Raw genomic sequence first — 23,841 nt, 5'->3', positions numbered from 1 at the left:
AAACATCCCCATGAATCAATTTTCCGGTATTCATCACGCGTGTTATGCACTGCCAAGACGCCACAGGAACCAATTGTTATAAATGCCACTGCACTTTTCCCTTCTAACCTTTATTTTCTCACTTCCATTGAACTTTCAAGGGAAGGGGGTTCTGTGACAATGCACCAACTTAAGCTACATTCACAAAGCTTTTTTAGTGCAGACACTATAACCTCACTCCAAGAGGAGTGCAGCTACGAGTTGTGCTTAAAGAGTTCCATTCAAAACGGTGTTTCAGTTTCTCCCAGTGTTCACAGCGGCAATGCTGGCTAAGTAGCCAGTCTCTCTTTTCTCTCTTCCATACATTGATTTCACGGAGAGTCACTGCTCAATTCCACTCTGTGTTCATCACCTAAATAAGCCCTCCACAGCCCACAAAAATAGGTCCAAGTATCACAAAGGGCCAAGGTATAACTTTAAAACAGTTGCTGATATGCAGGATGACCCATCACGATGTTGGTGGTAGATTTTGTTTAGCTTTTTTTACGTAACAGTGTGTGTGTGTGTGTGGTGGGGGGGCTGTGGGTGAGGGTGATGGGTGGATCCTAACACTCCCCTACTATTCTAACCGGTTCTAAACAATAGCACAGAGATCAGTTTTTAACTACAACATTCTGCTTTCTATGCAACTAAGGGAGAGGATGAATGAAGTGCCTACCATCTCCTGACCAACCCTTTAATTCTCTTGATGGGTTTGGGTGATTTGATTTGGACGGTAAAGTCTATGTTCTGACCAAAGTCTGTATTGATGGTGGTATCTGTCCTTTTTGTGTGTCATGGTATGGTAGGGTTATGTTGGAGTGACAGCTAGTTCTCATCTTTCCGGCACACACAAGTGCATGCAAACAGTCACTGCAATGCAGTGTTGAAAAAGTTACTTACCTTCAATAATGATCCCCAGGTGCCAGACTGGATGCAGACATTTTCTGTGCCTTGTTAGGTGGCCCTTACGGCTCTGATTTGGTTTTATTATACCCCTGAAGTGACACAAACTCCTCACCTTTAGAATAGATACAAAAGCAGTTCCTTCCAAGGTTGAGGGTCTGCGGAGTGGGCTCAGATCACAAAGTCTTGCAGTACTGAATGGACGAAACTCCCTTCCCATGAGATCTGGCTGTCAAAGCAGCACTGCTTCATTAATGTATGCAGTGATGCCCATTTCACTGCCTGACAGATGTCCAGGACAGGTACTTCACGTGCCAACAAACCAGTGGCAGAGTCAGCACTGGTGGAGTTGGCTCTTAACCCTTCATTGCGGGCGTCGGCCACTGGCCGACGCCCGCACTACCTCCCTGGTGCGGGTCACGACCAGTGGCCGACACCAGGGAGGGGGTTAATAAATCCTCGGGTGCGTCTTACGAGGCCTTCCTGAAAGTGTTTCCGGGCCCCCGATCGCGCCCGCCCCCAGGGGCAACATTTTTTTTTTCTCAAACAAAATAAATAAAATAAATGCAGGGGGTCGCCCGTGGGCAGGGTGACTCCCTGTGGGGGCAATTTTTTTTTTTGTTGTTGTAGGGTTTCCCTGGGGGCCATTTCGGCCCCCAAGGAAACCATACAACAAAAAAAAATATATATATATGTATATATATATCACTTTTGTCAATATGTGTGTGGTTTCCCTGGGGGCTGTGATCGGCCCCCAGGAAAACCAGACCCACATATAAAAGTGATATATATATATATATATATATTTATATATATTTATATATATATAGATTTGCCACCAGTTGTCTTGCAGTTGCAGCTTGCGTCTTCAAAGCAATGCACATACTTCAACTGACACATTTCACCTGTAGCTTTTAGGCAGCAATAAAAAAGTCAAGTAAGTATTGTGATTATGTTTCTGCTACGGAATGATCAGGCTTTTGTCTAGTGGCAGTTTTAGTGCCATAAAGAAGCGCAGAAGGTTTATATGCCTACTGCAAAGAGCAAATCTGTATTTTATGTCAATAGCTGAGTACATTAGTAAAGTCAGCCATTACCTGCGCTATAATACAAATAAAATGTATGTGCGGGCGGCTATGGAGAGATGAAGGGCACTTTTGCTGGGTGGTAATGACGGAATCCCAGGAGGAGGTAGTGGGAGCACCAATAATGATTGTTGGACTGGGCGCAGGAGGTGCTAAAGACTGTGATGAATGGTATGTGACAAGGTGTTTTTTGAGTGTCTTGAAAGAACGTGCTGATTGAGGGAAGAAGCGCAGGTAAGGTGTCCTCTACTGTTGCACGTATCTCACACACACCATCGATTTTGTGACTGTCTACGAAGGCTAGTGTTTTAGAGCAACACTTTAGCCAATAGCAGAGATGGCATCTTGATGGATGACTGCTGCCGGCACTCGGGTTATAGAGGACAGCTCTGACATAGGATCAGAGACTGAGACATCAGATACTGAGACAGCATCTGAGGGATAGGACAATGGCGCAGACTCTGGGAGTGATTTTTCAGTCAGAGGAGCCCCATTCGATTACTCCTCTTCCAGTACATTAAGAGGGAGGTGATGAGGACAGTCCTGCTGTCCCTTCGCAAGCAGTCTGTGCAACTGGGTAATAGTGGGTTAGCCCAACCCAGAGAGCAGGTAAATGCGGCGGCAAGCCGAGAGAGAGAGAGAAAGCGAGAGAGAGTGCTCTCTTGGGAGCTCCCCAATTTAGTTCAGCCCCAAATTCCACCGCCCAAATCGTATTGTGGAGACATCAAAATTATCTCTCGCAAAACAAACTGTTTTTGTAAGGCAGGCACCTGTGTTTTTGGACCTGGGTTCGGCGGCCATATAGAGAAACACACTAAACCCAAACATTTCTAGAAACTAGACATTCAGGGGAGTCCACAGAGGTGTGACTTGTGTGGATTCCCCAAAGTTTTCTTACCCAGAATACCCTGCAAAGCTGAAATGTTGAATAAAAACTCTATTTTTCTCGCATTTCTGTCACACAAACTACAGGAATATGCTGGGATCCGCAAAATTCCTACCACCCAGTGATTCCTCACCTGTCCTGATAAAAACACTACCCCACTTGAGTGCCTACACCTAGTGCCTGCGTCAGGAATGGGTCACCCCAGGGTCAACAGCTGCCTCATGTAAGGACCAACATTGACCGTTGTGTGATCTATTCCTGTCGCGGGAACCAGGCCTACCCACACAAGTGAGGTACCATTTTTATCGGGAAAATTGGGGGAATGCTGGGTGGAAGGAAATTTGTGGCTCCTCTCTGATTCCAGAACTTACTGTCACCGAAATTAGAGGAAAAGGTGTTTTTTTGGCCAAATGTTCATGTTTGCAAAGGATTCTGGGTAACAGAACCTGGTCAGAGCCCCACAAGTCACCCCATCTTGGATTCCCCTGGGTTTCTAGTTTTCAAAAATGCGCTGGTTTGCTAGGTTTCCCCAGGTGCCGGCTGAGCTAGAGGCCTAAATCCACAGGTAGGCACTGTTTTCTATGAAAAAATGTGATGTGTCCACGTTGTGTTTTGGGGCATTTCCTGTCGCGGGCGCTAGGCCTACCCACACAAGTGAGGTATCATTTTTATCGGGAGACTTGGGGGAACGCTGGGTGGTAGGAAATTTGTGGCTCCTCTCAGATTCCAGAACTTTCTGTCACCGAAATGTGAGGAAAATTTGGTTTTTTAGCCAAATTTTGAAGTTTGCAAAGGATTCTGGGTAACAGAACCTGGTCAGAGCCCCACAAGTCACCCCATCTTGGATTCCCCTAGGTCTCTAGTTTTCAAAAATGCACAGGTTTGGTAGGTTTCCCTAGGTGCCAGCTGAGCTAGAGGCCCAAATCTACAGGTAGGCACTTTGCAAAAAACAGCTCTGTTTTCTGTCAAAAAATGGGATGTGTCCACGTTGTGTTTTGGAGCATTTCCTGTCGCGGGCGCTAGGCCTACCCACACAAGTGAGGTATCATTTTTATCGGGAGACTTGGGGGAACGCTGGGAGGAAGGAAATTTGTGGCTCCTCTCAGATTCTGGGTAACCGAACCTGATCAGAGCCCCACAAGTCACCCCATCTTGGATTCCCCTAGGTCTCTAGTTTTGAAAACTGCACAGGTTTGGTAGGTTTCCCTATGTGCCGGCTGAGCTAGAGGCCAAAGTCTACAGGTAGGCACTTTGCAAAAAACAGCTCTGTTTTCTGTCAAAAAATGGGATGTGTCCACGTTGTGTTTTGGGGCATTTCCTGTCACGGGCGCTATGCCTACCCACACAAGTGAAGTATCATTTTTATCAGGAGACTTGGGGGAACATAGAATAGCAAAACAAGTGTTATTGCCCCTTATCTTTCTCTACATTTGTTCCTTCCAAATATAAGAGAGTGTGTAAAAAAGACGTCTATTTGAGAAATGCCTTGCAATTCACATGCTAGTATGGGCACCCCGGATGAGATGTGCAAATAACCACTGCTCCTCAAAACCTTATCTTGAGCCCATTTTGGAAATGCAAATGTTTTCTTGATACCTATTTTTCACTCTTCATATTTCAGCAAATGAATTGCTGTATACCCAGTATAGAATGAAAACCAACTGCAGGGTGTAGCTCATTTATTGGCTCTGGGTACCTAGGGTTCTTGATGAACCTACAAGCCCTTTATATCCCCGCAACCAGAAGAGTCCAACAGACATAACGGTATATTGCTTTCAAAAATCTGACATCGCAGGAAAAAGTTACAGAGTAAAACATAAAGAAAAATGGCTGTTGTTTTCAGCCCAATTTCAATATTTATTTTTTACTTAAGCTGTTATTTTCTGTAGGAAAACCTTGTAGGATCTACACAAATGATCCCTTGCTGAATTCAGAATTTTGTCTAGTTTCCAGAAATGTTTAGCTTTCCGGGATCTAGCATTGGTTTCACACCCATTCCTGTCACTAACTGGAAGGAGGCTGAAAGCACCAAAAATAGTAAAAATGGGGTATGTCCCAGTAAAATGCCAAATTTGTGTTGAAAAAAGTGGTTTTCTGATTCAAGTCTGCCCGTTCCTGAAAGGTGGGAAGATGGTGATTTCAGCACCAGAAACCCTTTGTTGATGGCATTTTCAGGGGAAAAAAAAAACAAGCCTTCTTCGGCAGCCTTTTTTTCCAATTGTTTTTGGAAAAAACGAAATTTTCACTGTATTTTGTCTAATTTCTTGGTCTCCTCCAGGGGAAACCACAAACTCTGGGTACCATTAGAATCCCTAGGATGTTGGAAAAAAAGACGCAAATTTGGCGTGGATAGCTTATGTGGACAAAAAGTTATGAAGGCCTAAGCGCGAACCACCCCAAATAGCCAAAAAAGGGCTCAGCACTGGGGGGAGGGGTGGGGGAAAGCCCAGCAGCTAAGAGGTTAAAAGTTACAGAGGCTGCTTTTTGGACAATGCGTAGCAGATCTTCATACAGAGGACTGCCAACCTTGACAGAGTCTGTTTTCGTAGGCACTGGACAACAGTCCACGATGGGCACCTTTTGCGAACCTTCTAACGTGACAGTAATAAAGAGTATTTTCACTTTATGTAGAAGCAGGCTCTTGCCGTTTCCATTTTCAGATTGTTAGGGAATAAAATATATATTGAATGGTGAATACACCGTGTTGTATGTGATACTTTGCATTTAACTTAACTGAATTCTTGGGTAAAGTCCATTGGGGAGTTTATTTGAAACAGATGTTTGAGATGGGTAGAGAGATAATTGATTCTTGCTCTTTTTGCCTACAGAGAGGAAGTATCATCATTTATAAGATTTATGACATTTATGGGATATCTTTACACCGATCGAAGCAGTATTTGATCCTCGTCTAAGTACGTTTATGGATTTAGTGACAAGGTAATGAAGTGGGGAGCAAGGTTTTTTTATTTATTTTTTTATACATTTTATCATGTTTATCATACGGAAGAAACAGTACCTTATACAGACAGCTCTTAGCACTTCACTTCCGTCACTCATAGCAAGATTGTACAACAGAATTATCAAATAGCCAATATGATCTGTTAGCATCAGACTGACCATCCATCCATTCCTCCAAATGGCATGCCCTAGAAGATTTGCCTCAATCACTTCTCCCATACTCTTATGTTTTTGAGGGAAACCCCTGGCCTCATAGACAGACCTCTCTTGCTGTGCAGACCAGTCAACTCCCCGGCACCATTGTGTAACAGTAGGAGGTGTAGGAGCTTTCCAGTGAGTCATAATGTCTCGTTTAGCAACCATGAGGGCCGTTCTCAAACACTGTTTATCAGCCCTCAAGCCCCTGACACCCTCCAACACCCCCAGCAAGATCATAAGGGCGGTGGGAGGGGAAAATCCCTTCACAGGACCTCTGAGTTCTACTGCCACAGCTGACCAGTAGTGTTGAATTGAGGACATATCCCTACCATATGGTAAAAATCAGCTGGTGAGCGTCACAGCGGGGGCAATCGGGTTCTAGGCGAAGACCTACCCAGTGAAGTCTCAGCAAGGGAGACATAGATATGCCGCATGGAGGTAATAAGGTTGAATCAGCAGCAGGTCTGAGAAAGTAGTAAGGGTTCTGGGGACCATTAATGCATTCCGCCAGCCATCATCTTCCAAAAGACCCAATTCAGTTCTCCCAGCGGGATCTAAGATAAGCTAGGTCTCCAGGAGTATTGAGGATAAGTGTGCGATAGATTTGAGATATTTTATGTCCCCCTTATGACCCCATGAGGAGTTTGGCCTCCAAGAGGCTGAATTCGGGTAGGGGGTCAGTTTCAGGTACCTGCGCATGGTGCAATTGTAAGTATATATAACATTTTGTGAGTGCATTGTTGAGCTGTAGCTCCTGAAACGACTGCATGTGTGTTCTCGACCAGAAGACTCCTAGTTGTGACAGGCCAATGAGGTCCCATTGCGCAAAAGTCTGCAGCTGCTCAGTGTCAGAGAGGTTTTTGCTGTGTACGCTATGTAAGCCAGTTTAGCAAATGAATGTGTCTCAGGGCTGCTCTCCAGGCCAGCAGCACTCCTCTGGTGACGGGAGCAGTATTTTTTGGGGATCGGAGAGCCATATAACATAGATGGGATTCGAGGAAAGCTCATGAGAGATAACTCCAAGTCATAGGCGGGATCGGCCAACCCCCATTGAACTAGTCGTGGATCACAAGAAGGTGAGAGGCCAGGTGATGGAAGTATAAGTTTGTCATTCCCACACCACCCTTGTACACCGTTCGTTGGCATGTTTAAAGCACAAGTCATGGTCGGCCGACCCCCCATAGGAAGGAAGTCACATATCTGTTTTTGAGTGGGAACCATCTCTGCCGTATGGTAAGTGGTGTATTCTGAAATACATAAAGGAACTGTGGCAAGACAATCATTTTATAGAGAGCCACTCAGCCCATTATGTTAACAAAAAAGATAACCAACTAGTGAGATCCTATTTGGTCTTCCTCAGCAGAGGTTCCAGATTAAGACTCCAAGCTAGCTCTAGGTGCAGAGATACCCATATACCCAGGTACTCAGTGCTAAGGCGATGGATGGGGATGTCGCTCTGCTAGGTGAAACAGTTCCGGGAGGGTGGCAATGGCATAGGCACTGACTTTGAAGGGTTCAATCGGAGTCCTGAGGTGTCCCCAAAACATTGAAGGATATGCAGGCAGCTGGGGCATGTGAGGGCAGGGTTAGCCAGGTAGAGGAGGACATCATCCACACAAAGAGCATTGTGATCCTTTGGCCCCCCCCCGCTCCCACTCTAGATCTGGGCATATTAGAATGGGGTCTCTAGTTGATATACACCCTTGTCCAAGTAGGGACTACAATCCTAGTCAGGGTAAGTCACAACACAATCCATATTATCCTGTGCCCACCCTCTGGTAGCTTGGAAATGAGCAGTCAGGCTTAACGTAGAAAGCAATGTGCAAAGTATTTGTGCAATAAATAATACAGTAACACAATGAAAACACCACAAAAATATACCACACAGGTTAGAAAAGTAGATAATATTCATGTGAATAAAATAAGGTCAAAACTACAAAGATCAAACAAGCACAAGTTGAAATATCACTTTTAAAAGGTTTAAAAGTGTCTCAATCCATAGAAATCAACAGTAGTTTCCTTGTTACACACAGTACCTAGGATGCATCAAAAATAACAACGCAGGGGGTCCGCAGAGAAGGAGGTGCGTGAAAAAATAAGGTGTTGCGTCAGATTTTCTGGAGCGGCACAGACGACACGTTGTTTCTTTCCACGCTGCAAGGGGTTGTGTCATTTTTGAGGCACGCAGTCTTGGTTCCTCACTGCGATGCAGGGATGTTTTGACACCCAGGGGTGCTGCTTTGAAAATCCTTGACGCCCTGGTGAAAGGAGCAGGCAGTGCATTGATCCAGTGGGCCAGGCAGGCGCTGCGTCAAATTCTCCGTCGGGAAGTCGATGGTGCATCGTTCAGGTCGGTGGTGTGGCGATTTCTCAGCCACTATGCAGGCTTTGCGTCGATTTCTGCAGGCGTTGCATCGATTGTTGACACACAAGTAGTTTCTTTGAAGAAGTGAAGTCTTTTTTGGCCCTGAGACTTCAGAAACAGGAGGCAAGCTCAGTCCAATCCCTTGGAGAGCACTTCAGGGGAAAGGCAGAGTCAGAGGCCTGCAGGGCAGCAAGGCAACACGCAGGGCTGCAGTCATTCTTAGCAAAGCAGTCCAGATGAGTGCTTTGGGCAGCCAGGCAGTTCCTCTGACAGAGTGTAGATGTAGGTCCAGAATTGTCTGATTTAGTGGGGTCAGAGACCCCGTTTATATACCCAAAAATGCCTTTGAAGTGGGGGAAACTTCAAAGAGTGGTTTTGAAGTGTGCATGTTCTCCTTTCAGCCCAGTCCTGTCTGCCACGATCCCTGTGGGTAGTTATCAGTCCTTTGTGTGAGGGCAGGCCACTGGCATTTAAAATGCAAGTGTGAGCCTCTCCACCCTTCCTGCCAAGTAATACCCATTCAGTATGCAGATCAATGCAGATGTGACTGAGTGTTTTATGATTATGGTTTTCTGGGTGGAATGCGCAAGGGGAGCTATAAACAAGCACAAGGGTGGATTGGAGACAGGCTGTAAGGCACAGATGGCAGTAAGTGCAGAGAAATGCCCACTTTCTAAAAGTGGCATTTCTAAAATAGTAGTATTAAATCCAACTTCACCAGTAAGGCAGGAAATTATATTACCATTCTGGCAATACCAAATAAGACATGGCTACTCATTCCAGATCAGAATCTACCCCTTAAGAGTATATGAGGGCTGTGTGCTCTAATGCTAATCTATGAGAGAAGTAGGCCTCACAATAGTGGGAAACAAATTTAGGGTTTTTTCACAACCAGGACATGTAAAACACAGTACATGTCTTGCCTTTTACCTACATAGCACCCTGCCCTATGGGTTACTTAGGGCCTACCTTAGGGGTGATGTATATGTAGAAAAAGAGAGGTTTAAGGCTTGGCATGTAGTATTAAATTCCAAGTCGAAGTGGCAGTGAAACTGCACACACAGGCCTTGCAATGCAGGCCTGAGGCATGGTTAATGGGCTACTTATGTGGGTGGCACAATCAGTGCTGCAGGCCCACTAGTAGCATTTAATTTACAGGCCCTGGGCACAGGTAGTGGACTTTACTAGGGACTTACGGGTAAATTAAATATGGCAATTGGGTAGGAACCAATGCTACCATGTTAAGGGGACAAAAGATATGCACTTTAGCACTGGACAGCAGTGGTAAAGTGCGCAGAGTCCTAAAATCTGTCACCCCCCAAACACCGAAAACATCTAAACGAAGCCACAAACTCAACAATAGGAGAATGGTGTAGTGTAGCATAGTGGAGTGAACCCCTCTTCTTTTAGGGCTAGGTGGTAGCCATCAACTATAACTCAATAGAATAAGTTTTCCCCGAGGATATTACTTTCTTGCTCTCAGTTATGGATTTTTGCAGGTTAATGACAATGTGGGGCTATGAGAAAGGTAAGTCAGCATTGCTGTGCGGTAGAGCTTGTGATTGTCTCTCAGGAACATGTGTCTTCAGTGGATATTCGTCGCCTGCTCCTGCAAGTTGTTGCGTCACTGATAAGGATGGAGGGTCTCCTCGGGGAGGCCTGGAGCAGGAATCAGAGGTAGGGCGACGGTGTCCCTGCTGTGATCGGGTCCGACAGAGTTGGGTTTTAGGCCTTGGTTCTGCAGCGGGTACCTTCGGGTCGCAAGAGGGATGTTGGGTCTCGCACCAGGCACTAGCGGGGACAGTGTTCTATGAGCCACTGCCACAACGCTTCCAGGAAATCAGAGAAATTAGTTTTGTTTGCGTGGACCACTCAAAGCCTTGCCGGGAAGAGGAGGCGGTACTGGAAAACCATAGCCCTCAGTTTGTGCTTGACCTCGGTATAGAAACGTTTTTGAGGTTGAACTTTGAGAATGTAGTCTGGAAAGAGAATGACCCTGGCATCATCCCTGCAACAAATGTCTGGATGAGTGTGGGCCTCTCTGAGAACTGCATCTCCGTTGTGCAAGTTTAGGATGAGTTCTATCATGGTCTTGGAGGAGCACAAGGTGGTGGTTTGGGTGTTAGGGTGTTGTGAGCATGCTCAACTACTAACCAGTGTGAGAGAAGGTAAGCCGGCATCCATTTTTTAATCCAGGGCTCCAAGAAGTCAGCAACCTCTTCTTGTGAGAAGCTGGCCAGGCTTCTAGTGGGTACCAGAGGTACTTATACCTTAAAGCAGGTCCAGTGATCCACCTTAGTGAAATCTAGGCAGTTTGTATGAGCTCCTTATGGGGTGGCAAAAGAAATGCTGCAGCCCATAAGGATCTCCTGGAACCCCAATGCCCTGGGTACCTAGGTACCATATACTAGGGACTTATAAAGGTGTTCCAGTATGCCAATGTGAATTGGAATATGGAGACACTAGACTATAGTGACGAATTTGGAAAAAAGAGAGAGCATAAGCACTGGAGTTCTGGTTAGCAGAACACCAGTGACACAGTCAAGCATAATGACAACACAGTAGAACACACTGACATATAGGCCACAAACTATGAGCACTGGGGTCCTGGCTAGCAGGATCCCAGTGTGACAGTAAAAACACACTGACAAACACAGACAAATAGGCCTAAAATGGGGTTACCTCTGCTAGAAAGAGGCTACTTTCTCACAGTTGTGATTCTGCTCCCTCTGGTATGCCTATCACTCTTATATTGTTGAACCTAGGTCTGTTCTCAGCATCTTCGGTGTGGCGATGAGTTCTGCTGTGTGGGTGAGCAGCTTTGACATTTGGGTTTTGAGTGTGACAACATCACCCTCCACTGTAGAGAGCCTTGACTCCGCTTCTTTAATTCACACTGCTGCGTTGCATAAATCTTGCCTGAGCTGGGCAACATCTTTGCGTGCTTTGCCTATCTCAGTTTTTACAGCCGACTGAGAGGCATGAATAGCTTGGAGAATAGTCGTCAGGTCACTGGTGACAGCAGATGTTTTCTCCATCGTGCTCTTACCGTGGCCCCAGTGGTGAGGCCAATAGCTTATTGGTCCATGTGGGCTTGAGCTGATGTTTAACATGTCGGTTTATCCTTGTCCATGTCTCTCAGTCTCACCCTCAAGGTGTCGGGCAGCTTGCCACAGGGGTGCAGCAGCACGAGCAGCCAAACAACCAGGGATGGGATGGGATAGTCTCAGGCCGGAGATCCGGCGCATCCCATAGTGCTGTCCCAGTCCTTGAGGGAACCCGGGGAAGGAGAGACTGGTCCCACCGATCCATTATCAACACTTATTCGGCAAAGTCAGGTGGCGGCAGCGGGTCGGAGGGCCAGCATCTGGTCACAAGGAGGCAGTTGCTCTATGCTGGTAACCTCCGGTGTGGTAGAAGGTCCGGGGGCCATCTGTGAGGCTTAAGGGATTGTCAGCATTAGGTTGTGCCAGAGTCGCCTTGCTCTCCTGTGTTTTGCAAGTAAGGTAGTCACCAGCCTCACCCAGGGGGTCCCGGGCCGAGTCAAGCTTACTAGCAATTAGTTTTGTGACTCTCCTGCCAGTCTAAGCCGGGGCAGAAAAGTTCAGGAGGGGTGCTAAGTCCAATATCAGGCCGCCGACTAGGCCCGATGGAGGGCCCTGAGGCAGCCACCACATCCAGCCATAAAAGGAGAGAGGATTGGTCCCATTCCGAGCAGTGCATGTAAAGCCTCCGTGGGGTCGACTTTGGCTGAGTGGTTGTTATACGTGGCCCTGGCGTCATCAGTGGGGCCTTTCAGCACTCCATATGACTAAGTTTTGGGAGTCCTCAGCTGCTCTCCTGGGTGTACAGTACGTCTGCAGGGGACCATCCGCTTTTCACAGCTGAACGGATTGATGGCCCACGACGGCCCAACCTCTAGGCTCGTCAGGGGCCTAGGTAGGGAGGACGGCCGAAGGCCAGAGGCTGCCAAAACCTCCTCCCAGCAACACTTCAGCAGGCCAGAAGAAAGAGCAACAACTTTAGGTCCTCCCGCCCCTGCAGCGCAGGTAGAAAAGCAGCAGTGCTGCGCCTCAGCGAGCCACGTGTCGGCAGCCGTGTTCATCACAATCCGGCTCCCAGTACGCGGGCCGGGAGCTCCAGGCAGCACTGTAGTCAGGTTGGCACAAGGATACGCCCGAAGGAGCAGCTCCCCACAGACCTTGGGGAATTCAGGCCCCATCAGCCGGCAATGGCCCCCGCGATTTGGAGGGCTGTTAGTCCGTGTGACCACCATCTTGATGTGGACTCGTGGAATTCTGTTCCAAGTCCCCAGCCAGAGCAACAATGTCTCTAGAGCCCAGTACGGCTCAGGCAGCTGGCAGGGAACAACCTAGGGTGGCAATCGGGGCACATTAGTGGTGTTGATAGCAGCAGAGCGGGATGGATAACGGTGGGGACTAGAGTGCGACCGCCATCTTGACGTCCTTGGCCACCCCCCCAAGACAGGTGGTTTTATATTAGTCCGAAGTTAAGAGTGACCATAAAGGATTTTTGCCTTAACATCTATGTTTTCATTTCTGTTTCAGTGAAGCAAAAATATCAGTCTCCATGCGTGCTGTGAGATCGATGATCCCTATGATTATGTAATAAATCTGTGATTAGGAAGCCAGACAGTTGAAATTAGGTTTGGATGTCTGAAGAGATATGTGGCACTGAATGAGCTATGAAAAGACATCTTCACGAAATAATGTTGTGCTGAAGGAGTAGAGGTGTTTCTTGGTTGAAATATAAGCTTTACAATGGATTAGGAGGTGGTCGTTGCTTACATCACTGGATGTGTTTGATGGAGATAGATATACAAGTTGATTTGGAGCTGTATGCAGCACAGAATGCTCAGTATATTTAGTTATATGTACACAAGACCATTATGTTCGATGGGGATTTAGTATTATATTTACAGGAATTGTTGTGTCACCCTGCCACCAACTGGATTTTTTCTAGTCCTTCTGTGCCCTGAGGAAGGTGAACGGTTACTCTGTGTTCCACAGAACCGTGCTTTGGCATGGACTCAATATAATCAACTGACAGAAAAATGGCAAAGGTGGTCACAACAGATTAACAACAATTATAAATATTACCAAGTGAAGATATAAGAACTAGAGGATACAATGGGGTACGAATAGATAAAAGATTGTAAAAGTTTATATTTGATGAAAATTCCTATAGATAGATGACTGATGTTCAGATGATATCTCCTCAATAATTACAGAATCAAAAAGATAATTGCTCCTTGAACAGAGTTTTGAAATATATTTACTGAAGTTCTTCTTGGTTTTAAGTAATGGTTGAGTGAATTATGTGAGGTATGAGTGCAATTGATTTTGTTGGAGGGGTGGCAGGTTATGTGAAAATGGGAAATAAAAATAAAATAAATCACTTTGTGCTGTTTATGGTGCTATGAATAATACATGAACTTAATATTATGTTATGTTTTTAATAATAAATGATGAAGTATCAATATGCAGTAAAATATATGTGATTTACTTCCTGTGACGGTGTAAATGTGGGAAGGAAGGGTGTTGTATTTTTGATTATTCCCGTGTTCTCTCTGTTAAATCAGGGGCCCCTTGCTGTGTGTTTCATGTAGGTTCCTTTTCTGCACCATCTTGGCTTTCTTTGTCCCAGGACACCCCATAAAATCCCGATCCCTACCCAATGGTCTTTGGTGCCATCAACATAAGGTTAAAGCTCTCTTGGGGTCCAGCCAATGAAGCCTTTCGAGGTGGGGCTAAAATTGCGGGAAGCATGTTGATTGTCCAATGTAAAAAAAAAAAATAAACAAAAAAGAGTCCTGACAATTGGCAAGAAGGCCGCCCGGAGACTTAGCTCCAGTTAATCTGCAAAGCAAAAGGTGGTGTAGGGTTGCACAAACAGATCCTGGAATTTACTCATGCAACATGTTGAAATGATTGCAATGAGGAAGAGTCTTAAAAGACGCAGCGAGCCCTTATGCATCACAAATGGTTTGGGAAGGAACAAGTGTGCTAACGTTTTAACAAACCACATCACAACAGTTCATGTGAGCAAACACGGTTGGGCCAGTGAAACAAAAAAGCCTAAAGGGCTAACAAATAACCTTTAGTAGTGCCCACTTACAAGCCCTTGCTAGGCCAAAGGCAGAGCAAACAATAAAACATCCAACAATTTGGCTTGTAAGGGGTAAGTGTTGCAGACTTCACACCAGACCACACAAGGTCCCAGCATCCGGTGTAGATGGACTTTGTCGAAGGAACTCTTGCAGCAACGATGAGACACACAAATTCAGGTGCTAGACTGAACCAAGTCAACTGCCACTACTCATTTGTCACAAATGGAGAAATAGATTGTGCATGTTAGGCTGCAGAACACGCCCCTGATGCTGTGACAAAATATCCTCCTGAATTGGGAGCCTGGTCAAAAGACAGATGCTCATGTCACATATGTTCTGAATACCACACTCCCTTGGACCAAGGCAAAGCCATTAGGCTGACTTTGGACCAGACGTCCCTGATCTTTTTCAGAACTCTGGGCAGGTGAGGCAGAGGCGGAAAGGCATACTGGAGTCCCATGCTCTAATCTAGCCCAAATGAGTCTCCTAGAGAGAGGGTTTTTGGGAATTTCAATGCGCAAACTTTTTGACAATGATGGTTCTCAGCGGTAGAACCCAGGGTTCTCCCCATTGTTTGTGTGTCGTAAGGTTCAGCTCTTAGCCCAATCCTGTTCAATCTATCTATGGCCCCCTAGCAAGGCTTATCAATACATTGGCCAAAAATCTTTTGCATATGCTGATGATACCCAATTTATACTAAGAATAGATGGTGCCATCAGTTTTCTCACCTTAGTTTTCTTCTCAACAATTCTCTGCTTATCTTGTAGATGTCACTGAGTGATCGAAATGCAGCCTTCTCACCGTGAATAGGGCTAGAACTAAAGAAGTTATCTATGGAAATCATTCCTTGTGGTCCAGAGTTGGTGGTCATAGGAAGTGAGCACACCACCAAACCCCATGCAGCAGGGTAGAAATCACTAACTTTCCAACACACATACTTACAGCCATGTGTATGTGTCTCCGAAGCATAATTCAGAAGATTCTCCCTTTTCTTTCTGCAGCCTCTAGAATTATAGTGGCCCAGACATACTCTCTAGGCTGGACTACCGTAACTCTCTACTTCTTCATTTTTCGAAAGTACAGGACACACAAAGTTCAAGTAGTTTAAAATGCAGCTGGTTCTGGGGGCTGACTTGCCAGCGGGAATTCAGTGAGAACACACGCCAAACACATGGGGCCCGAAGACGCTCCAGAGGAGTCTGTTCCTCCGAAAAGTAGGTGCAGAGCCTCATAAAGTTTGCATTGTTGGCTGGGGGTAACTTCAGCTTCGGGAAACGCATAGAGGAACAGACTGGGCACAGAGGCAGGCTCTGTATGGGAGCAAGGTCTAGAGTGATGATGTACCTACACCTTGTCCAATGACTTGGACTGGAGAAGTGGCAGGGTGCTTCAACTTCTTGGACTTCTTTGACTTCTTTGACTTCTTGTGGGACTTACCCAACAACTTCAAGTGTGATGTCACGTGCCTGGAAAGGCTCTGCGAATGGGCCCAGGACCTTCCTCTCTACAAGGCTCGGAACATCACAGGGGCAACAAGGAGCTTCAAGGAATGATCCCACAGTGGCTTGTGGTCCAGCTACAGGCACCAGAGACAAACCAGATGGGGGGGCTGTCACAGACATCTGTCCATGACGGGAACCACAGAGTTTAAAACTAAGGTGGTCATTATGACCCTGGCGGTATTACAACCGCAGGGCCAAAACGACGGGAGCAACGCCAACAGGCTGGCGGTGCCTCCCGGCGTATTTTGACCGCGGCGCACCGCCGGGGCCGGCGGTTTTCCGCCACAATGGCCCCGGCGGATGTAATCCGCCAGGGCAGCGCTGCTTGCAGCGCTGCCCAGGGGATTACGAGTCCCCGACCGCCAGCCTTTTTCTGGCGGTCTGAACCGCCAGGAAAAGGCTGGCAGTACGGGGAGTCGTGGGGCCCCCTGCACTGCCCATGCCACTGGCATGGGCAGTGCAGGGGCCCCCTTACAGGGCCCCATGCGGCTTTTCACGGTCTGCTGTGCAGACAGTGAAAAGCGTGTCGGGTGCAACTGCACCCGTCGCACGGCCGCAACACCGCCGGCTCAATTTGGAGCCGGCTCCTATGTTGCGGCCGTGATCCCCGCTGGGCTGGCGGGGATCTCCAAATGGCCGCGGCGGGGGTGCGGCCGCATGGCGGTCAGATCTTGCCGAGCTGCTGTTGCCGCCCGCCAAGGTTGTAATGACCCCCTAAGTGTTTTTCCCTGGGACATCACTAGCACATTGGGAGACAGAGTCACACAACGATGAATGAAAAAAACATTGAAAAAAGTAGTCTAAAAAGTGGACTTGGGAAGCTTTAACTGGATCTGTGCTGATGGCATGGAAAGAACTGATGTCAGCACGTTGGGGTGGTGCCTATATAGCTGCCACACACGTCACTTTTGACACAGACAATACCTATGTTGAGTTGAACAATGCCACCTGCCGGCCCTCAGAGGTAATGCAAAAATATTTACGGATTCGGTCGGACGCCTTGGGAATATTTAATGGTAAGAAATCAGTGGCTAGAGGTCTCTATTAGATGTATTCTTTCATCCAATTCATGTGCCGTCTTGTGGTCGACAAGCAGGATGCAGGAGGATAACAACCATACCCCACATAAGGAAGACATCGGCTGGTGGAAGATCCTTTGTCTTCCTCATGGCAAAGAGCTGGAACACCCTGCCCCACACCGCAGGCAGTCACCATCGCTGCATCAGTTCAGGATTGGCTTTTCAACTGAAGCTCAGAGGACAAACCCCCTCAGCACCTTGGGACCCTTACGGGTAAGTAGCTGCGCTTTATAAACTTTGATTTGAAAACCTCGTACAGCGCATCCATGCATGGCGACGGGGCACTGCACCGGTGCTGACTGTTTGCCCCAAACAACTGGTCATATCCAGGCCAGTGTCAATAACATATTTGGCCAAATCCTGAATAGTATCGCCCAGGGAGGCCCCAAATTCTTCTAAGACCAATGGCAAGATCTTACTGGCGATCTCCCATACGGCATGTGTATAACAGCCCAGCAGGCACACTGTAATTACTGACCTCAAGACAGGCAAGAACATTTGCTTCCCTACTGCCTCAATCCTCTTCGGTTCCCTGTCAGCAGGAGTCATAAGGAAAGCATAGGGGTTCACCTGGCTGGTAGAAGTCTGAATCACCGGACTCTCTCGAGCAGAATTCTGTATCATAAAAAGCAGGGTTGCCTTGTGTCAGCCTATGGCCTTTAAGTGCCTGTTCAGTGGCTGGCAAGAGCAAGGTTTATGGATCAAATCTGTTTATTAGTTTAAGATGGAAGAAACACGTTACACAGCTGTGCGCCTACAACCTCCTCGGCCGGCAGCGTATAGTATCATCTGTCAAATAGTACCAAAGACTGGGTTCAGTAGAGAAAGCTGGTGTGGCCTAAGCTTAATACATTGTTGTCTCTCTTGCATCAGATAACAGCCAGCAAGAACAAATACCACAAAAGTCCGGTAACTAGCAGGAAGGAAAAAGAAGAGAATAGAGAGGTCGAATACAACAAAAAAAATTAGATAGAGCAACATAACCCCTCACAGCTACACTCAGCAATGTGCCTCCCTTGCGCCCACCCGAGCCCCTACCCCCCCCATTCACCAGGGCCCAATTCACATGACCCCCCCAAGCCCGGCTGCCTCCACCCCGATCAAGCGTCGCTAAGCAACCGCAGCACCTTTAAATATGCGGGACTGGTAAGTTCGTTAAATTCAGCTGATAGAATCTGAATAAGGGGGCTCCACAGCGCGCCCGTTTCATCTGCCCTCGGACTGGCCGCTAAAGTTAATTTTTCCATCGCTAAAATATACCAGAGTTTATAAAGCCAGGAGGCATAGCTCGGACCCGTGTCCGTGCCCCATAGACCAAGAATCACCTGATGTGCCGCATTGAGGGCGAGGGCAATCTGTCGACCCCCTCAAAGAGCGGTGGGGAAAGGTGAGAGGGTTGGATAAACCCAAAATAGTGTAGGTCAGGAGCCTCGGGATCTCTGTGTGGAATACTCTGTCTATTTCATCCAGAACGCTACTCCAATATCTTGTCAGCTTCGGACAGTGCCACAGAAAGTGAATGAGTGTGGCCGTGTTTCCACAGCCCCTCCAGCAGAGCCAAGATTTAGTGGGGTCCCACTCCTGTATCCTCGCAGGGTGTATGTAGGAGGCTGGACTGGCTTGTAGTGAGTACCAAGGGGGACTTGCACCTTGCACCAGGCCCAGTTATCCCTTATTAGTGTATAGGGTGTCTAGCAGCTTAGGCTGATAGATAATGGTAGCTTAGCAAAAGCAGCTCAGGCTGAACTAGGAGACGTGTGAAGCTACTACAGTACCACTTAGTGTCATATGCACAATATCATAAGAAAACACAATACACAGTTATACTAAAAATAAAGGTACTTTATTTTTATGACAATATGCCAAAGTATCTTAGAGTGTACCCTCAGTGAGAGGATAGCTTAGCAAAGCAGCTCAGGCTGAACTAGGAGACGTGTGAAGCTACTACAGTACCACTTAGTGTCATATGCACAATATCATAAGAAAACACAATACACAGTTATACTAAAAATAAAGGTACTTTATTTTTATGACAATATGCCAAAGTATCTTAGAGTGTACCCTCAGTGAGAGGATAGGAAATATACACAAGATATATATACACAATAGCAAAAATATGCAGTATAGTCTTAGAAAACAGTGCAAACAATGTATAGTTACAATAGGATGCAATGGGGAAACATAGGGATAGGGGCAACACAAACCATATACTCCAGAAGTGGAATGCGAACCACGAATGGACCCCAAACCTATGTGACCTTGTAGAGGGTCGCTGGGACTATTAGAAAATAGTGAGAGTTAGCAAAATAACCCACCCCAAGACCCTGAAAAGTGAGTGCAAAGTGCACCAAAGTTCCCCTAAGGACAAAATAGTCGTGTTAGAGGGAGAATGCAAGGAAAACACAAATCAGCAATGCAACAACGATGGATTCCTGTCTGAAGGTACCTGTGGAACAAGGGGACCAAGTCCAAAAGTCACAAGCAGCTCGGAGATGGGCAGATGCCCAAGAAATGCCAGCGGTTGGTGCAAAGAAGCTCTTACTAGGCTGAAGAACTGTGAATACTGCAGGAACGACAAGGGCTAGAGACTTCCCCTTTGGAGGATGGATCCCCCACGCCTTGGAGAGTCGTGCAGAAGTGTTTTCCCGCCGGATGGACGCCAACAAGCCTTGCTACACGCAAATCGTGCGTTTGGCGTTTTTGGACGCTGCTGGGGCCCAGGAGGGACCAGGAGGTCGCAAATTGGACCTGCAGAGAGAGGGGACGTCGAGCAAGACAAGGAGCCCTCACTGAAGCAGGTAGCACCCGGAGAAGTGCCAGAAACAGGCACTACGAGGATGCGTGAAACGGTGCTCGCCGAAGTTGCACAAAGGAGTCCCACGTCGCCGGAGACCAACTTAGAAAGTCGTGCAATGCAGGTTAGAGTGCCGTGGACCCAGGCTTGGCTGTGCACACAGGATTTCCGCCGGAAGTGCACAGGGGCCGGATAAGCTTGCAAAGTCGCGATTCCCAGTAATGCAGCCCAGCGAGGTGAGGCAAGGACTTACCTCCACCAAACTTGGGCTGAAGAGTCACTGGACTGTGGGGGTCACTTGGACGGTGTCGCTGGATTCGAGGGACCTCGCTCGTCGTGCTGAGAGGAGACCCAAGGGACCGGAGATGCAGCTTTTTGGTGCCTGCGGTTGCAGGGGGAAGATTCCGTCGACCCACGGGAGATTTCTTCGGAGCTTCTGGTGCAGAGAGGAGGCAGACTACCCCCACAGCATGCACAAGCAGGAAAACAGTCGAGAAGGCGGCAGGATCAGCGTTACAGAGTTGCAGTAGTCGTCTTTGCTACTATGTTGCAGGTTTGCAGGCTTCCAGCGCGGTCAGCGGTCGATTCCTTATCAGAAGGTGAAGAGGGAGATGCAGAGGAACTCGGCTGAGCTCATGCATTCGTTATCTAAAGTTTCCCCAGAGACAGAGACCCTAAATAGCCAGAAAAGAGGGTTTGGCTACCTAGGAGAGAGGAAAGGCTACTAACACCTGAAGGAGCCTATCACAAGGAGTCTCTGACGTCACCTGGTGGCACTGGCCACTCAGAGCAGTCCAGTGTGCCAGCAGCACCTCTGTTTCCAAGATGGCAGAGGTCTGGAGCACACTGGAGGAGCTCTGGACACCTCCCAGGGGAGGTGCAGGTCAGGGGAGTGGTCACTCCCCTTTCCTTTGTCCAGTTTCGCGCCAGAGCAGGGGCTAAGGGGTCCCTGAACCGGTGTAGACTGGCTTATGCAGAATTGGGCACATCTGTGCCCAACAAAGCATTTCCAGAGGCTGGGGGAGGCTACTCCTCCCCTGCCTTCACACCATTTTCCAAAGGGAGAGGGTGTCACACCCTCTCTCAGAGGGAGTTCTTTGTTCTGCCATCCTGGGCCAGGCCTGGCTGGACCCCAGGAGGGCAGATGCCTGTCTGAGGGGTTGGCAGCAGCAGCAGCTGCAGAGAAACCCCAGGAAGGGCAGTCTGGCAGTACCAGATTCTGTGCTACAGACCACTGGGATCATGGAATTGTACCAACAATGCCAGGATGGCATAGAGGGGGCAATTCCATGATCATAGACATGTTACATGGCCATATTCGGAGTTACCATGGTGAAGCTACATATAGGTAGTGACCTATATGTAGTGCACGCGTGTAATGGTGTCCCCGCACTCACAAAGTTCAGTGAATTGGCTCTGAACAATGTGGGGGCACCTTGGCTAGTGCCAGGGTGCCCTCACACTAAGTAACTTTGCACCTAACCTTTACCAGGTAAAGGTTAGACATATAGGTGACTTATAAGTTACTTAAGTGCAGTGTAAAATGGCTGTGAAATAACGTGGACGTTATTTCACTCAGGCTGCAGTGGCAGGCCTGTGTAAGAATTGTCAGAGCTCCCTATGGGTGGCAAAAGAAATGCTGCAGCCCATAGGGATCTCCTGGAACCCCAATACCCTGGGTACCTCAGTACCATATACTAGGGGATTATAAGGGTGTTCCAGTAAGCCAATGTAAATTGGTAAAAATGGTCACTAGCCTGTCAGTGACAATTTGGAAAGAAATGAGAGAGCATAACCACTGAGGTTCTGATTAGCAGAGCCTCAGTGAGACAGTTAGTCACTACACAGGTAACACATACAGGCACACTTATGAGCACTGGGGCCCTGGGTTACCAGGGTCCCAGTGACACATACAACTAAAACAACATATATACAGTGAAAAATGGGGGTAACATGCCAGGCAAGATGGTACTTTCCTACAGTGTAGTACCAGGAATTAGATATCTTATAGGCCGTTTCAACCCCTGGTATATGGTGATCTGTGTGGTGTGCCCTGAAATATATTCCCTCCCACTCCTCTTCTGTCAGTTCTCTCTCAACCTCCCTCTCCCATCGCATCTGCCCTTCCGTCTTGGAGAATGGTATGGCCCTGAGGAGATGTGCATAGATTTCCGATATCAGCCGCTTATCTTTTTTCCCTATAAGCCATTTCTCAAATGCAGTGAGTGTTCTAGGTCCTAAGGGCTTAACCGTTGGCTGCAGCACCCAGTGCCGGACCTGGTACTAAGTCAATCTATCTGCTACCGTTAAACCATAGGTCTTCCTCAACTGGTCAAAGGGAATAATACCATTTGTGTCGAATAGAATCCCCACACTTCTACACCCCCCCCCCATCATGCAGACACTGAAAGCCCTCTGAATTCAGACCGGGGGCACACTCAGGATTCGGGCATATCGGTGTCATGGGGAAGGGAAAGTTGTCAGGCCGCATCTGATCGCCCCGCATCCCACACCCCAAGAGTCACGCCAGTGATAGGAGAGGAGTAAAGCCCTGTCGCTCTGTGCCTATGTCGCAGTCAAGGTTCCCTCCAAATATGGGACCCAGCGACCGCCTGGTCCATGAAGCACCAGTGCTTCTCTGTCAACGGGCAACTCCACTCTACTAGAAAACCCAACTGAGCCGCCTGGTAGTACTTTAACAGACAGGGCACCGCCAGCCCCCCCTCTATCTTTGAATGGTATAAAGTGTGGCATGATATCCGTGCAGGTTTCCGGTCCCAGATAAACTTCAAGATCGCCGTCTGAAGCATAGCTGTAGTGTTAGGTGGCGGAGTAAGAGGAAGCGTCTGAAACAGAGTATGCGCGGCAAGATGGTCATCAAGAGCACGGTTTAGACCAGGTGCCCATTAGAGTGCCAAATAAGGGCTTAAATGAAAGGAAGCAGGGACTAAAGGAAGCAGACCCAGGTCGCAAGGCTTCGGTAAGGGCATTCATTTCATCTGCAACAGAAGGCAGTTGTTGGTCCAGGACGTCAGCTACACACTGAAATCAGAGCAAAGGAAGCACTCTCTTATGGTAGGGGTATAAAGGGGGACAACAACTCTGCATCAAGGGGAAGTATAAATCCAACTGGCCTCCCGTAGATCCATACAGAAATTGTCATTATAATGTGGAGCAAGTCCTCGCCTTCATCACCACTGTCATCTCTGGGAGGTAAACTTTGGTCCGAATCAAAACCAAAAAGATGATTGTGATGGAGGTTGTATGGTGTCAGGGTGTACAAGACCCAAGTGCACTGGAGTGGATTCGGAGTGCAGCCTTGGTCAGCGTCAAAATGGATTCGGTCCAGAGTCAGACAGCAGAGTCTCCTCTGGATCCTCCTCAGATGACATCAATGTTGGCATTCATGAAAGAGGAAATGGCGCAGAATTCTAAACTGACATCGATGTTGGCACCAGACTTGATGCTGAACGTTTGAGGTTTGAGGGACAAAGTTGATGCAGAGAAGAGATCCACTGGGAGTAACCCAACTGGAAGAATGTGTGATTCCTTGGGCCTGATGGCATGCCAGTGGGAGATGTAAAAGTGCCAAAAATACATAGCAGAGCCTCCTGAAAGGCCGCAGGATCAGAAGAGAGACCAAATGGTACTTTGAAGCCCTTGCAACTTCCCTTTTGATAAAGAGTGGAGGGATGGGGTTGAGTCCTGCTTCTTTTTCTTGTATTTCCTCTTCGGATTGGACTTTGACTTACCTGATAATTTTGACAGCTAAGAGGATCTGTTCTGGCACTGGCCTAGAGAATGGGACTGCTACTGCCACTTAGAGCAGGACTTACACAAGGTCTGTGACTTCTTTAATGGTCAGTAACGTAAAACTTTGCTTCACAATTCCTGATCGGTTTTGGGTACATTAGGACACA

At 47.6% G+C, this 23,841-nt stretch overlaps 1 protein-coding gene across 4 annotated transcripts in view; it reads right to left on the bottom strand.

The window, feature by feature from the left end:
* Nucleotides 1-23,841, bottom strand: part of PGAP6 (post-GPI attachment to proteins 6) — a 960,879-nt gene that overhangs the window by 824,870 nt on the left and 112,168 nt on the right. The gene's annotated exons all lie outside the window — the stretch shown is intronic.

Source organism: Pleurodeles waltl, chromosome 10, assembly GCF_031143425.1.
Source record: "Pleurodeles waltl isolate 20211129_DDA chromosome 10, aPleWal1.hap1.20221129, whole genome shotgun sequence".
NCBI lineage: Eukaryota > Metazoa > Chordata > Amphibia > Caudata > Salamandridae > Pleurodeles > Pleurodeles waltl.
This window is presented reverse-complemented; position numbering and strand designations above follow the sequence as displayed.